The 15,368-nt window shown below is 42.6% G+C and overlaps 1 protein-coding gene across 2 annotated transcripts in view; it reads right to left on the bottom strand.

Annotated features, from left to right (window-relative positions):
- PCSK2 (proprotein convertase subtilisin/kexin type 2) overlaps positions 1–15,368 on the bottom strand; it is a 239,510-nt gene that overhangs the window by 118,378 nt on the left and 105,764 nt on the right. The gene's annotated exons all lie outside the window — the stretch shown is intronic.

The raw sequence follows: 15,368 nt of genomic DNA, 5'->3' as shown, positions 1-15,368 counted from the left end.
TCCTTCCAAAGGCCCCATTTCCTTGCCTTTTTTTGCTGCTACAGGCTGCATGCATTCATTGGTTCATGGTCCCCCTCCTCTAGGTCTTCCCTGGTGGCTCGGTGATAAGGAATCCACCTGCCAGTGCTGGAGATATGGGTTCAATCCCTAGGTTGGGAAGATCCCCTGGAGAAGGAAATGGCAACCCACTTCAATATTCTTGCCTGGGAAATCCCATGGATAGAGGAGCCTGGCGGGCTACAGTCCTTGGAGTTGCAAAAGAGTCAGACACGACTTAGGGACTAAACAACAAACCCTTCCTCCAACTTCTAAGGTAGCAACAGTGGATCAAATTCTTCTTACATGGCACCACTTCCTCTTCTGCTTCCATCTGATGAAGTATTTGTGATGATCGAGCTCTGGATAACCCAGGATAATCTCCCTATCTTAAAGCCAGCTGATTAGAAACTTTACTTAGCTCTCACCATGTACCATAACATATTCATGGGCTCTCATGAATGACCTAAGGATTCATGACCTAAGGTTTAGGTCATGGACATCTTTGGGGGCCAGTATTTTTCCTACCACATGCAGGACAGGAGCTAACATCTATGGTGGGAAAGTGAGGCTGCGTGTAGACCAATTCTACTGAAGATACCCATACAGGAAAGAAGGATGTTTGATGGAGAAACTGAGCACCCAGAATTCTTTGGAAAAAGAAACAAAGCAGCTATATTATTGGATGAATCAAGGTGCCGATGAAACTTATCTAGTAGTAGAAGGACCATAGTGGGGTAACTGGAACTCTTTCTATCAACAGCTGAGGCATGATTCTAATTCAGGAGGAATGGTCCAGTTCATGGACGAGGATCTTCACACCAAAGGACATTAGCAGATTGAAGTGATTGGCTTATATGGACTAAATAAAATATGACAGTGCAAATGGACATCCAATGCTATTCTTAGGTTAAAAATAATCCGTTGTACAATTACAGGGAAGAGAAGAGTGTCTTGGTGGGAGGGGAGGGTTTCAGATGTCTCCGTGGTGACTCACTGATAAAGAAAGTGCCTGCCAATCCAGGATACTCAGGTTCGATCCCTGGGTTGGGAAGATCCCCTGGAGGAGGAAATGGCAACCCACTCCAGTATTCTTGCTGGAGAATCCCATAGACAGAGGAGCCACAGTCCATGGGTTGCAAAGAGTCAGACATGACTGAGCATACATGCACATAGCTTAACATGAAAGAATAATAATAGTTAATGAGCAATAGCTAAAAAAGAAAAGTCAAACTCTGGATGCTTTAGGAGAAATAGGGTCCTAGGTAAAGGATAGAGCAAATGTTTTTGAGACATCTGGTCTGGTTCTGGAGTCCACTTTCAACAGGGCACTTTGCAGATTTGGTGTCCAGAGGAAAGGAACTAGTGTGAAGACAAATCTGAGAAACATCACATTAGGCAAGTGGAGATGGTTATAGAAACTCAGTTCATAGGGTAGACTGCAGTGGTGGGGGGGCACTCAGATGGGGAGGGGCTACTGAGTATCCTGACAGTGACCCAGTTGGGCACAATCTTCCAAGGCCTGATTCAGAAACGTCCACTGGTTGAACTATACAATTTTTATTTATTTACCCGCCTCTGACCTCCCACCTCACTTAAAGGAGGGGTATTTCTCTGTTCCACTGATATGGGTTTGGCCATGTGTATTGCTTTGGACTTATGCTGGAACAAATATCCTTGTCCACTGTGAGATTTCTTGCCTTCCAGTCATGGCCATGAGAAGAATAATGCCCAGGGTGGGCATTTCACTTTGGAAACTGTCAATCCCAAAAGCCGAGTGCCATCTGTGTGAGTAGAAACTTCCAGGAAGAGCCCTGGTGGCAGTTCACACTATTTTTAGCCATGACATTTGTTCAGAGTGTCAGGGAAGTATGCAGGGAGTGTAAGAGAAGATTCCATCTCAATCCTGAAAGTCCTTTAGACATTGGAAATTTGGCAAACTATGTGCTCCCAGCACTGTGTCTGAGAAGGTAGTATAACTGCTAGGTAGGACCAAGTGCAAGCCAACAGTGAGTCGGAGGGCAAATGCTGGATCTGGATAGAGCTTATTTCATTCAGAAATAGCAGTAAACAAACAAACAAACAAAGACCCAGAGGAAAAGGAACCCATATAGGAGAACTGGAAAGAAAAATACTAGGAACAAGGTAGGCAGGTCATGCTGAAGACTCAGGCAGAAGCATTGTACAAAAAAGTGATTCAACATCAGAGCCAGAAGGATATTCTTCGATATATTGATTAGGACATAAATCAGGATTTTAATGCTACAAATTTGTAAGACTGAGAGGAAAAAACACATCAGGACGAAAACAAAAAGGGAATTGATGAAACATAGAACAACTCAAACATGAGCCAGCAGGTTTCCCTACTGGCTCAGCTGGTAAAGAATCCTCGTGCAATGGGTTCAATCCCTGGGTTGGGAAGATCCCCTGGAGGAGGGCATGGCAACCCACGCCAGTATTCCTGCCTGGAGAATCCCCAAGGACAGAGGAGCCTGGTGGGTTGCAGTCCATGGGGTCGCAGAGTCACACAACTAGCACAAATAAGAGGATACCAAGCACAAAAGCAAAATGAACATTTTTCTGAAAGCAGCAAAGAGCAGAATTGACAATGCAGAAACAGATTGGTCATGATAAAGGTAAATTTTCACAGTTTTATCAGAAAGAGATAAAAATGGTGAAGAGAAAATTGTCGATGTGTATGTCATGGGATATAGGGCTTCCCTTGGGGCACAGATGGTAAAGAATCCGCCTGCAGTGTGAGAGACTCTGCAATCCATGGGGTTGCAAAGAGTCAGACATGACTGAACACTAAGCACGCACACAGGAAATACAACAGAGAAACAGATTCAACATAAAAGTTCTAGTTAATGGGGGGATGGGAACATTCCTGAATGCCTGCTCAGTAGCAAACACAACTGATATCTAATGGGAGTAATTTAAGGTCAAATAACCAGTTCTTGGTGCCCTGGAAATCTCCATCTTCAAGCTGCCTGTGTGTTTTTACTTCAGAAGCTTCAACTCCTTACTAAAAAGCCTCAAAAGGAGGTGATAAGGGTGGGCTTTCTTATCTTTTTTTTTAATTTTTAAAGATTTTTTTTTTGATGTGGACCATTTTTAAAGTTTTTATTGAGTTTGTTACAATATTGCTTTTGTTTTATGTTCTTGTTTTTTGGTTGCAAGGCATGTGTGATCTTAACTCACTGACCAGGGATTGAACCTGCACTCACCCCCTGTATTGGAAGCAAAGTCTTAACCACAGGACCACCAGGGGGATCCCAGACTTTTTTGTCTTATTTGTGTGTATTGATGCCAGCATTCTGGATGGATTATCTTGCTTAGAGTTTATAGCCAGTGAGGCATCATTTCTGAGATCTAACGGACGGACTGTATAACAGGCAGCATCCTGTAGGGGTGGGTTACGTGGACATTAGAAAGGACGAAGGTTGAACCTCCAGTCCTGAGAGATCTGAATGTTAACTGGTGACCCTTCCACTGCTTGTGTTCACTGTGATGAAGAGTAAACTGAGCCTTCAGTCCAGCTCAGAAGCTGCTTGACTGTCTCCTGCTGCTGGCCCTTAGACCTAGGGCAGTAACAGGAGGCACGCAGTAGTGGGGAGTTACTCAGACTGAAGGTTCCCAATTTACCAGGGAGCTGGCTCCTCAGCTTGGCAGTGCTGCTAACAGTACTCCTGCCGGGAGAAACTGTTCGGAGCCACTGGAAGAGACACAAAGCAAAACACTTGATTTTATAATTGGAAAGGCTCACCACATTCTCAGCAAGAGTCATAATGTGAGATCTATATATACTTAGTCATATTCCAGGGAATATTTGCATTGCAGCAATAGAGACAAAGTCTCAGAAGCATCTAAGCAGAAAAAAAAAATAACCGTATTAACCACAAAGGTATGAAAAATCAAACTGGGCTGCAATAAAAAATGCCAGAAGCCAAGAAGGGAATGGAGACAGGTCAAGAGGTCAGTGTTTGTGTTCAGCTGACTAATTACCCTGAGGCGTAGGGGCTTCAAGCAACCATTAATTTATGGATGCTGTGGGTCAGGAATTTGGAGATGGCACAGAGGGATGGGACTTGTGTCTGTGACATTATTTCTGGGGCCTCAGCTGCAATGACTCCAATGCTGGGTGTGATTAGAGGGCTGGGGCTGCCTCAGGTGTGAAGATGGTCCTTCCTGGGTTAGGCGCTCAGGCAGATCCGGCCAGAAGAACACGTCATTTCCTGGCAGCCTTGCTTGTTTCCTCTCTAGCCAGAGATTTGTGGGGAAGGCAGAGGGTCAGCTAGGGAAGTTGCTGTCACCCTGTCATGTCTACATTCTATACTTTTCTCTGTAGTCACCAGCACCACTTCTGGGGAATGCAGAGGTGCTTTAGTTTGGGACTCGAGGAGCCAGAGCGTTCTCACCCCTTCTGCCCAGCCTGCAGTCCCTCTGCCATGACCCAGCCAGGCTGGTTTCCCTATAAATCTGCACGTGTCCTCACAGGCCTCCTATCTAGGGTGCAGGCACTCGTGCCTCAACGTTCGTGTGTCAGAAAATCCACACACATCCCATTGCCCATACCCTCCCCATTCTGTGATATCTGCTGTGTTTCCTGATCACAGCCATTGGCATTTTTGGTAACCCCCCGGAAAACAACTTGTTTAAACCATACAGCTGGGACTTGAATAGTCATTTAGCACCATCACACAGTTCTTGAACTTGGGTATGGTACCCGCTGTTAAACTGTAATTTCTTAGGGGCAGACAAAACCAATTGTAAAAGTACATTTTGTTTCACTTTCAGAGAACAAATAGTCTGCCCTTTCCGTATGACAGTTTTGCATTTATGGAGCAGTGGGCCTGTGAGAGCTCTGTTACCAGCTCCACCACCACCTCGTCTGCACTGGGAGCCTGACGTTATCCGACAGGTCATGATTTCTATTCACTTTTTTGGGTTTTTTTTACTTCCAAACATGAATGCAACCCCATGGACTGTAACTGGCTAGGCTCCTCTGTCCATGGGATTCTCCAGGCATGAATCCTGGAGTGAGTTGCCATGCTCTCCTCCAGGGGATTTTCCTGACCTAGGGATCGAAACTGAGTCTCCTGTGTCTCCCACATTGTAGGCGGATTCTTCACCACTGAGCCACCCGGGGAAGCCCATGATGAGCTCCATCATGTTTTATTTCACATAAAAGAATTTGGACTTTGACCCCTTTCCAAGAAGTTTGCAGGCTGAAAGACACGCCTCCTGCATTGGAAGCACAGAATCTTAATCATTGGACCACCAGTGAAGTCTCTCAATCACTTTTACACATTCAATTTATATGAAAACTGAAAAGTTCTATGTACCCTTAAGGTGTCTTTAGAGTAAGTTCTTATTATTTAATTGTTGAATAGATCTCCTGAAAAATAGATCTCTTGGCAAAAAACACATGGCATGTTGATGTGTTCTGCAAAATCACCCCAAAAGCAAGATGCTGTGTGAACACTGTCACAGCCTTTCTGGGACTGCTATCTTGAATTTGAAGGAAGGGCAATTTGCTCAAAGTTTTTATTGTCAATTTGGACTCACCTAGACTTCTAGGTGAGTCTAGACTTTCACTTTTCACTTTTCACTTTTATGCATTGGAGAAGGAAATGGCAACCCACTCCAGTGTTCTTGCCTGGAGAATCCCAGGGACGGGGGAGCCTAGTGGGCTGCCATCTATGGGGTCGTACAGAGTCGGACACGACTGAAGCGACTTAGCAGCAGCAGCAGCAGACTCCTAGAGTTTTGAGACTGTTTTCTCTTTGAATTTCAACATATGTGCCTGTGTGATCAGTTGTGTCTGACTTTTGCGACACCATAGACTATAGACTGCCAGGCTCCTCCATCCATAGAATTTTCCAAGCAAGAATACTAAAGTGGGGTGCCATTTCCTTCTCCAAGGGATCTTCCCAACTCAGGGATTGAAACTGGGTCTCTTGCATCTCCCACATTGGCAGGTGGATTCTTTACCACTGCAACATCATCTATTAATTGCTCTACAAATAAGGTACACTTGTGCCTCCCAGTGGCAGACAAAGCCCTGGAAGATATGAACCCTGATCCCCTTTGTTTCTCAGTTCTCAGATGTAGCAGGTGCACAGTAGGAAATCATTAAGTATTTATTTGATTTTTTAAAATGAAAGATTTATTGAAGAGAAAGGGAATCTTATTCAGGGTTGCTATGCTCCGAAATGATTCCACAGAAAAAGCAAATAGGTCACTTTATGAAGTCTGGAAAGACGGTACAGATGAACCTATTTCCAAGGCAAAAATAGAGATGCAGACATAGAGAACAGATGTGCAGACATGGGATGAAGGAAGAGGGTGGGACGACTTGGGAGAGTAGCACTGATATATATACACTATCATGTGTGAAATACCTGGTGGGAAACTGATGTACCGCACAGGGAGTTCAGCTCGGTGCTCTGTGATGACCTAGTGGGGTAGGATGGGGGTGGGTGCGAGAAAGGTCAAGAGGGAGGGGATATATGTATAGCTGATTCACTTCATGGTCCAGCAGACACTAACACAATCTTGTAAAGCAATTGTTTTCCAACAAATAATAAAATTTAAAAAGAAAAAAAACCAACCCAAACAGCAACAAGAATAGCATGAAGAAATCAAGTTTATCTTCAGCAGAATAAGCCTGAGTGCAGAGAGATGGCAGGTGCAGAAGTGTATGGGTTCAGGGAGAGGTCCTGTGCCTGCCTGATCTCTGGTTTTCTGTCCTTGAAGCCAAGGAATAACATACAGAATGGAGACATTTAGACCTTATTCTTTTTTCTCTCTCAACACTTTTAAATAACTTTACCATTCATTTCAGGGAAGGCAAGACTGCCATCTTTGTAAGGTCAGACAAAGTGGCTTTCTTCATTTGCTCCTTCTAGCAACTGGGCAGAAAATGCAAACTTTGTTTTTGGGCTTGAAATGAAATCACTGCATCCTGTTCTTATCTACAGTTGAGGGCAAAATTGATGATCTTCAAACCAAGTGCCAAAAATGTGCTCCAAAGGAGGAGCCTAGCACACCTGTCTTTTTATGGAATTTTCCTTAAAGAATGTTGCAAAAACCTAACACCAAGCCCTTGAATGGGCCATTATGCTTTTTACCATATTGTGGAAAGTTATAGTCCATAGAAAATCTGGTGAAATCACTAAAAAGTATCACTCTTTGCAGATTCCCTTTTGTGGTTCTCTAGGAATTCACATTGGAAACAGAGCCAATTAGAATCCAGCGGGACCCTTCTCCATCCTAGTCACTGGTTTCCTTTCGATGGTGTGAGTAGCAGGTGACTTCTAATCTGCTTCCCCTTGGCTTCCCTGGGGAAACGTTGACTTTTCTTCCTGAGAATAGATGACCACAACTCAATTTCCCTGGGTGACAATGACAATATAGAGTCTATGGGTGGTTTCTCCAATGTCCTCTATATTAAAGAAATCCTGGTTTATCTGTCACCACTGAGATAGACTAAGACAGACCTTTCTTACCATTTCCAAGGTTATAAGCAATTTTGCCCCAACACCTGGCATGCACACCCTATCCTCTGAAACACACAGCACACCCTGTCCTTCACACTCTGAACAGATGTTCACCTCTCTTCATTTCTGTGGGTTGGTTGGGAACATTTTCCATGATGATACTTAGTACCAACTAGGTGAGTTGTATTATCAATTGGCAGAGAGCAGAGTGTGAATAAAGGTGTGTACTTTCCAATAGAAAACCAGAGTTGTGGGCTCCTGAACTTAACCAGCCTCACGGTCAGAAAGCCATGAATGCCTTTGTTGCTGCTTACTTGATCTGTTTCTACATGGTCTGCTATTTGCCTGATGTTTGCTCAGCACCTGGTAAGCAAAGAGCTTTCAGAAAAGGTAGAAAAGAAAATCAATATCTCTGCCCATTTAGACAGCCTCTTACCATTCAGTGACATTCACACAGCGCTGGGGAGGGACACTAGCGATCCATGCATTGTAAGGACCTGGAGAAGTCATTCAGTCTGGTTATCTGAGCAATCGATGGCATTCAACTAGTCACTAGCCTGGTTTCAAGTGACTAGGTTTTTATAAAACTGTGGCTTGATGAAATGATATCATCTACCCATGTTTCTCTCATAACATACGTCTCTCTGACTGATGAGAAGTAGCACCCTGTTATTCTGCTATAACCCGGTAACTATAAAAATCTCAAAAATAACTCAATGTGTAGAATACAATTATTGGATGTCTAGTGATTTCAGTAATCTTATTAAAAAAAAAAAAAAAGCTAGTCATTCAGTCGTGTATGACTCTTTGTGACCCCATGGACTGTCGCCTGTCAGACTCCTCTGTCCATGGGATTCTCCAGGCAAGAATACTGAAGTGGGTTGCCATTCCCTTCTCCAGAGGATCTTCCAGACTCAGGGATTGAACCCAGGTCTTTCTGCATTGCAGCCAGATTCTTTACCATCTGAGCCACAAGGGCAGTGGCAGCTTTAAAACACGTCTGTAAGTTCCTCAGTGGTCCTCTCAGCAACAGGTAGAACCCACATCCTCCCTGTGCTCTGAATGGACTTGTAAACCAATACGACCAGTAGGACGTGGAGGAAGAAATGCTCCCTGACTTCCAGTATCACCAGGTGGTCAGAAAGCTCACTTGGTCCTATAGACCTAGGAAGCCAGTTGCACATAAGGAGGTCCAACCACCCTAAGGCTGCTGTGCTTGAAGGTCATGCATGGGTCCTGTGGCCCCGTGGATGTGGGAGGGGCCCATCTGACTATAGCCATGTGGGACCACAAGGGACCCTGTTGATGGAAACTGCTGAGCCTTTTCCAAATTCTTGACCCACGAAACAATGAGCCAAAGTGAAATTGTGATTGTTTCACATCTCTAGTTCAGGGGTGACTTATGACACAGCATTGGTAACCGGAACAATTACCAACCATTTTATGAGTAGAAGATATTGAACCTCACAAAATTTCAGGAACTTGCCCCACATCACACAATTTCAAATTGCCTTTTTTTTTTTTTTGGTCAGATTTGTCCTAGTTTGAAACCAAGGCACTTGACTATACTGTAATGCCTTTCTAATTAGTCAGGGAATTGCAGGGGGAAACCCAACACCACTGAGGATGTATGAATTAAAAATGAAATCTCACTATTCTATATGCTTTACTGAAGATCCAGGTGGTGGAGAGGGTCTTCATCCCACACCCATGAGTGTGTGAATGAAAAGTCCTTGTCCTGCGATCCTAGGTCTTAGGTCAGAAACCTCGGAAGCTTCCTTTTAGGAACTGCTTCCTACCTGCCCCACCCCCACCCTCCGCCCAGGCATCTTCCTCTTGACCCTTGCAAGCTGGATCTTTGCCATCAGCTTCTCTGCCCAAAAGTCAGCCATCCTCTTTTTGGGAGCAAAGAACTCATCGATCACCATGGCCCCAGACACATCCCCCCAGGATCCTTTCATTTGATTTAAGTCACTGCACTGAGAGAAGTACTGCCACCCATCTCTTGTGGAGGCAGAGATCGGGGCTTAGAGAAATGAAGCCGTTTGCTCAAGCTAATTAGTAAATTTTAACCCACAGTTTTCTGACTCTAATTGTACTGTGCTCCTTCCCATAGTCCTCAAAAATACTAAACATTAAAAACATGAATTCAGTGTTCCTGAAGTACCCGGCCCTTTCTTATTCTGATGACTCTGTTGAGAAATAGTATTTTCACTTCAAGGGGTGCCTCATACTAAGACAAAGCTGTTTCCTGCCTGAAAACCTTCTCTGGAAACCAAAGAGCGCCCTTACCATGCTCTTCCACACCCCTAACCTTGAGAGTGTGTTGGCAGAGGCAATTCCAGGCACAGATGACTTGAACTGGTAGGTCATCCTGACAGGCTCTGTTCCCCTGCGGGGAGAGACTTAACCTGTCGGGTTTCCTTTTCAATAGGTGTAAAATGAGAGAGTGAACCAGATAAATCTGAACATGCTGTGAACTCACTATGGATTCACAACTGTCTGGACTTGAAGCCACAAGTATATGAAGTGGCTTATAATGAGGACACGTTTGGTAATAATAACTTGAGAGCCTGTGAAATTGGTTGCGTGCATACTGTCATGGTGATTCTATTTGCTTTTCCGTTTTAAACTTTTATTTTGAAACAATAGAAAAAGTTGGCAAAATTGAATTCCCACATATTCTTCACTTAGACATGCCAAATACTTATATTTACCACATTTGCTTTATCATTATTTTTTCTGTCTCCACACATACCCAGATACACACAATTTTTCTTCCTGAACCATCTGAGAGTAAGTTGTAAATAGTATGCCCCTTTAAGTTTAAATATGTCAGCATGTGTTTCCTAAAAATGATTACATTCTCTGACATAACCACATTTCAATTGCGGAAATCGGGAAATTAACATTGAAACACCACTATCATCTAATCTGCACACTTTATTCAAGTTTCATCAATTATCCTACTGAAATTCTTTATGGCAAAAGAAAAAAAAATGATTCAGATCCAATCCAAGATGATTTACATAATTTTCAAAAAGGAAAATGTTGCCAACTTTCCATCTCTAGAGAAGCCAAACCCCAAGTTAACACAGAGTGGGGTCCTCCTTGCAGGCACTGGCTAAGACTGGAAGCAAACCCATCCATTGTATATGTTGTAAAGTGAAGGCGGAGCTCAGGGAACCAAGAGTGTGAAAGCTACAGTAGAGTAGAAAGCTGTTAACCTTTTTAGCAGGTCAGCACCTGTAACACTGTAGCAGCTGTGTTTCTCTGTGTGCTCAGAATCCCTTAGAGCAGTGGTTCTTAAATTTAGAAGCAGCATCAGAAGCCTCTGAGAGCTTGATAAAACACAAATTGCTGGTTCCCGCCTCCGGATTCTGATTCTGTGGGTCTGGGGTGGGGCCTGAGACTGTGTATTTCTATCAAGTTCCCAAGTAGTGCTCCTGGTGCTGATCCAGCGGACCACAATTTGACACATATTGCTCTAAAGAAACCCACGTCAGGTGATGCCCTCACCCAGGAATTTCACAGGACAGCTCAATCAGCAACCGCCTATTTATCAAATCTAGTGACCTATTCTCAATTCCATTCTATTCTGTGATACAGATGGACATTGTGGAATTTCTCTGCTTTTTGGAGATCTCCCATTTCTGCCCAGACACTGGAGTGACTACAGTTCCTATTTAGGAACACTGAGAAAATACGATTTCTATGTGCAATCCAATGAGTGTGAACCCTTTGAGTTAGACAGACAGACACACGATGGGGGTTGGTTTCTGTGAATTTGTTGACATGACAATAGATGTGGCTGAAAAGATTAAGTAAAGCTGGAAATTGAGATGGTGCACCAGAATTTTTTTGTTGTGCCGATGAATGTGAGAATTAAGAAAGAGAAGCATGTTCTAGACAGAGTGAGTCTTACTCATCTTACAATTACTTCATCTCAACTCTAGAACTTTTTAGCTGCACAGAAACTTTCAGAATGTTTCTTAATCTCTCTTTAGTTTCTGCACCTTAAAGACAAGGAATAATAATAAAATTCTCCTAAAGTAAATTATTGTACAGCAGATAGTTACCCTCTGTCCTCGTCAGCCTTTATGGGTGGAACATATTTCCCATTCTATTGAGTTTTGGGCTTGGTCATGTAACTTGCTTAGGCCAATAGGATGTGAGTATAATTATGGGGACCATAGGAAACCTACATATATAAGGAATCAGGTGTTTCTGTTTTTCCTTTGGAAATTTTTGATTTCTGTCAGATAACCCATTGGTCATTAAGTGATAAGATAATCAGAACAAACTTGAACCCAGTCCTTGGCTTAGAGCCACATATAGTTGAGCCTCCTGTAATCAACTGAATGGCAGCCCAGCTACATACACGTTAATGAGAACTGAACACCTACTGTAGGCTTCTGAAAGTCTCTTTGTTATGAGAAATAGCTGACTGATACACAACCTTATAAAACTACTGTGAAAATTCAGTATGATAACAAATACAAAGGGCTCAGAATGGTGATGAGCACATAGTAGACGCTGTGTAGGTGTGAGCTGTAATTATTACTACATCCAGTGCCTAGACCATTGGGAAGGTTTTGATAATATGAGAAATGGAATCCTCTCCTCACCACTAGCATCTAAGCCTTTCTTTCATGCTCAAGAATCTAAGACTTGGGTTCCTGCTCACATATTTGATCTTGACCCTATCACTCTACTTCTCTAAGTCTCAGTGATGATGACTTAAGTAAATTTGGACATTTATGCCAATCTTACAGGTTTTTAAATTTTTTTTCTGTTTTTCAAATCACATTAGATGATGAGCACAAAGCACTGTGAGATTTTTATTGTTTATTCAAGAATAAAAATTATCCTGAGCAGATCACAACAGAAAGGTCATTCAGGGTCCCAGGATCTGTCTGCCTGGTGCTCAGAAGAGGATTCGGTGTATAGGTTTTCACAAAGGCCAGAGATTATGCTAGAAAGGGACTGAAACTTACACTGGGTGTTCAGACTGGTCATAAAATTGAGTTTAAGGTTCTGTAATTATGCATTCAGTTTCCATAAACGATTCTTGTCAGGCAGATCTCAGCTGAGAATAGAAGAAGCAGTGTGTCAACAGAAGACCTGGATTTAAGATGTGGTTCTTGGGTCAGTCTCTGCTTGCTATGACCTGGGGAAGTCATCTAACTTCTGGGCAGAATGAAGGCTGTGCTCATAAAAGCGTAAACTGTAAAGGGATATTTGAAAATCCAATCACGCCAGTGCTGCTGCAGATGTGGTGAAACATAGTTTTTTTTAAATCCATTTTTGGAGGAAGTGTAAATTGGCACAGCCCATGTGGGTTGTGTGTTTAAAGTCTGTCTGACTTTACAGCGAATGTGCCGTTTTAGCTGGGAACTCCACTCCTAGAGCTGTACTTGATCTATGGGGGCCTACCTGCTACCTTCTTGACCCCACTCTCCTTGACACCTGTTTACTCAGTTTTCCTGTGATTAGGGAAGGCTATGTGATATGTTCTGGCCCGTGAGCTATAAAGGGGGAATCTAGGAGAGGCTTTTCCTTCTATGAATAAAGGGAGGGCCTATTCTCACTTCTCCAGCCATCCTGCTTCCTGCCTTTGGAGGCTGGTAGATGAAGATGCATTCTCTGAACTGACAGCAGCCATCCTGCAACCATGAGAAAGGTTGAGAGACCTTCAGAGACACCAAACCAGAGCCTTGACTATTAGTTGTTGGCCCAGACTTGGAAATGATAGCTTTGGAAATCTTGATTTCTGTTACACAGGCTAATTAGGGCTTTTATTATTTAAGCTATTATTAGTTCTGTTACTGGCAGCAAAGACCTCTTAACTGATCTACCATCCCATACCTCTCTCTCTTTCTTTCTTTTTCACGCATGCCCGCACACACACACACCATACTCTCGATCTATATAGGAAGAAACATGTGGGGCCAAATGGTCCAGTAGATAGCTACTGTCCCATGTAGCTACTGAGTGCTTGAAATGTGATCAGTTTAAAGTGAGATATTCTGCAAGTATAAAACATACACTGGGTTCTGAAGACCCAGTACCAGCAAAGAATGCAAAACATCCCACTATAGTTTTATACTGACCGCATGATAAAATTATAATATTTGGGATATAATGGATTATACCAAATATACTATTAATTTCACTTTTACTTTTAAAAAATGTGGCTATTTAATATCATGTAGCCCTTTATAGCTAACATTATATCCTCTAGGGCAGCATGCTTTCAGAAGGAGAGATAACAAACTTATCATAGTGGTCACCCCTGGAGGTAAAAGTGAAAGATGGGCTTGATATGGAGGGTTTTCTTCCTACATATATTTCTTGAATTTTCTACAATGAGCAATACTTTGTAGGTTACTTCTGTGAGTTTTAGGAATATAGGACATGATAAAAACAAATGAATTAACACTTTTGATCATGCTATGTCAGTTGTGAAGTCATGCATATGCAAGTTGAAAGACTTCCAAGCTGATAATCACCTGTTTTGTAACATTATTTGTGCTTGAATATAGGTACCAGGCATTTTAAATCTCTACAACTTGAAATGTTAGACAATATGGTGATGAAACAGAATGTATCTGCTTTTTATCAGAAAACTTTATATGTAAAGTGAGCTTGCTTTTGAATAATTGGGGACATTTCTATGAAATCAATATCAAAAATGTAAAAGATGGCATAAAGAAGTTAAGGTGCTTTGGGGTTAGCTCGTATATATCTAGTAAAATTGATGATCTGTTTTCACTGGTGGAACTCATCCTGGTTCTTGCCTTTTTGTGATGCCTTGGGAGGTTTATTTTTCTCCAAAACCTCCGAGTCATTGAATTTCAGAATAACATTGATTTATTCTTTTTGAGAGTTTGCCAAATAGAAAGATAAATTGCTCAGCCTTAAGTGATTAAGGAAGAATAATGGTTTGTTTCTAGTCAACTCTGTGTTTAGTCCTTTAATTATTATTATTTTTAATTAAAAAGTCAGCACACGATTTTCAATCTGCTCATGGAGCTAGAGGAGAAAGTAACATCGAGGATTCTGGAAACCAGTGGTGGACAGCCCCCTGGCTGGCTGGGGGAAGAGAGGAGGGCCTGTGGGCAGCCTGGCTGCTGATTGCTGGGTACCGCCAAAGCTCTGGTAATTGACTTTGGGTGTGTACAGTGGAGATTTTGAGTGTTTTCCTGGTTTCTCACAATTCAAGTAGAGATATAAATGGTTTGGGGATTTCTCTGGTGCTCCAGTGGTTAAGACTGCACTTCCAACACAGGAGACACGGATTTGACCCCTGGTTGGGAAAAAGCAAGAGAGTTCCACAAAAACATCTATTTCTGCTTTATTGACTATGCCAAAGCCTTTGACTGTGTGGATCACAATAAACTGTGGAAAATTCTGAAAGAGATGGGAATACCAGACCACCTGACCTGCCTCTTGAGAAATCTGTATGCAGGTCAGGAAGCAACAGTTAGAACTGGACATGGAACAACAGACTGGTTCCAAATAGGAAAAGGAGTACGTCAAGGCTGTATATTGTCACCCTGCTTACTTAACTTATATGCAGAGCACATCATGAGAACCGCTGGACTGAAAGAAACACAAGCTGGAATCAAGATTGCTGGGAGAAATATCAATAACCTCAGATATGCAGATGACACCACACTTATGGCAGAAAGTGAAGAGGAACTAAAAAGTCTCTTGATGAAAGTGAAAGAGGAGAGTGAAAAAGTAGGCTTAAAGCTCAGCATTCAGAAAACGAAGATCATGGCATCTGGTCCCATCACTTCATGGCAAATAGATGAGGAAACAGTG

Source organism: Bison bison, unplaced genomic scaffold, assembly GCF_000754665.1.
Source record: "Bison bison bison isolate TAMUID 2011002044 unplaced genomic scaffold, Bison_UMD1.0 scf7180017864461, whole genome shotgun sequence".
NCBI classification, from domain to species: domain Eukaryota; kingdom Metazoa; phylum Chordata; class Mammalia; order Artiodactyla; family Bovidae; genus Bison; species Bison bison.
This window is presented reverse-complemented; position numbering and strand designations above follow the sequence as displayed.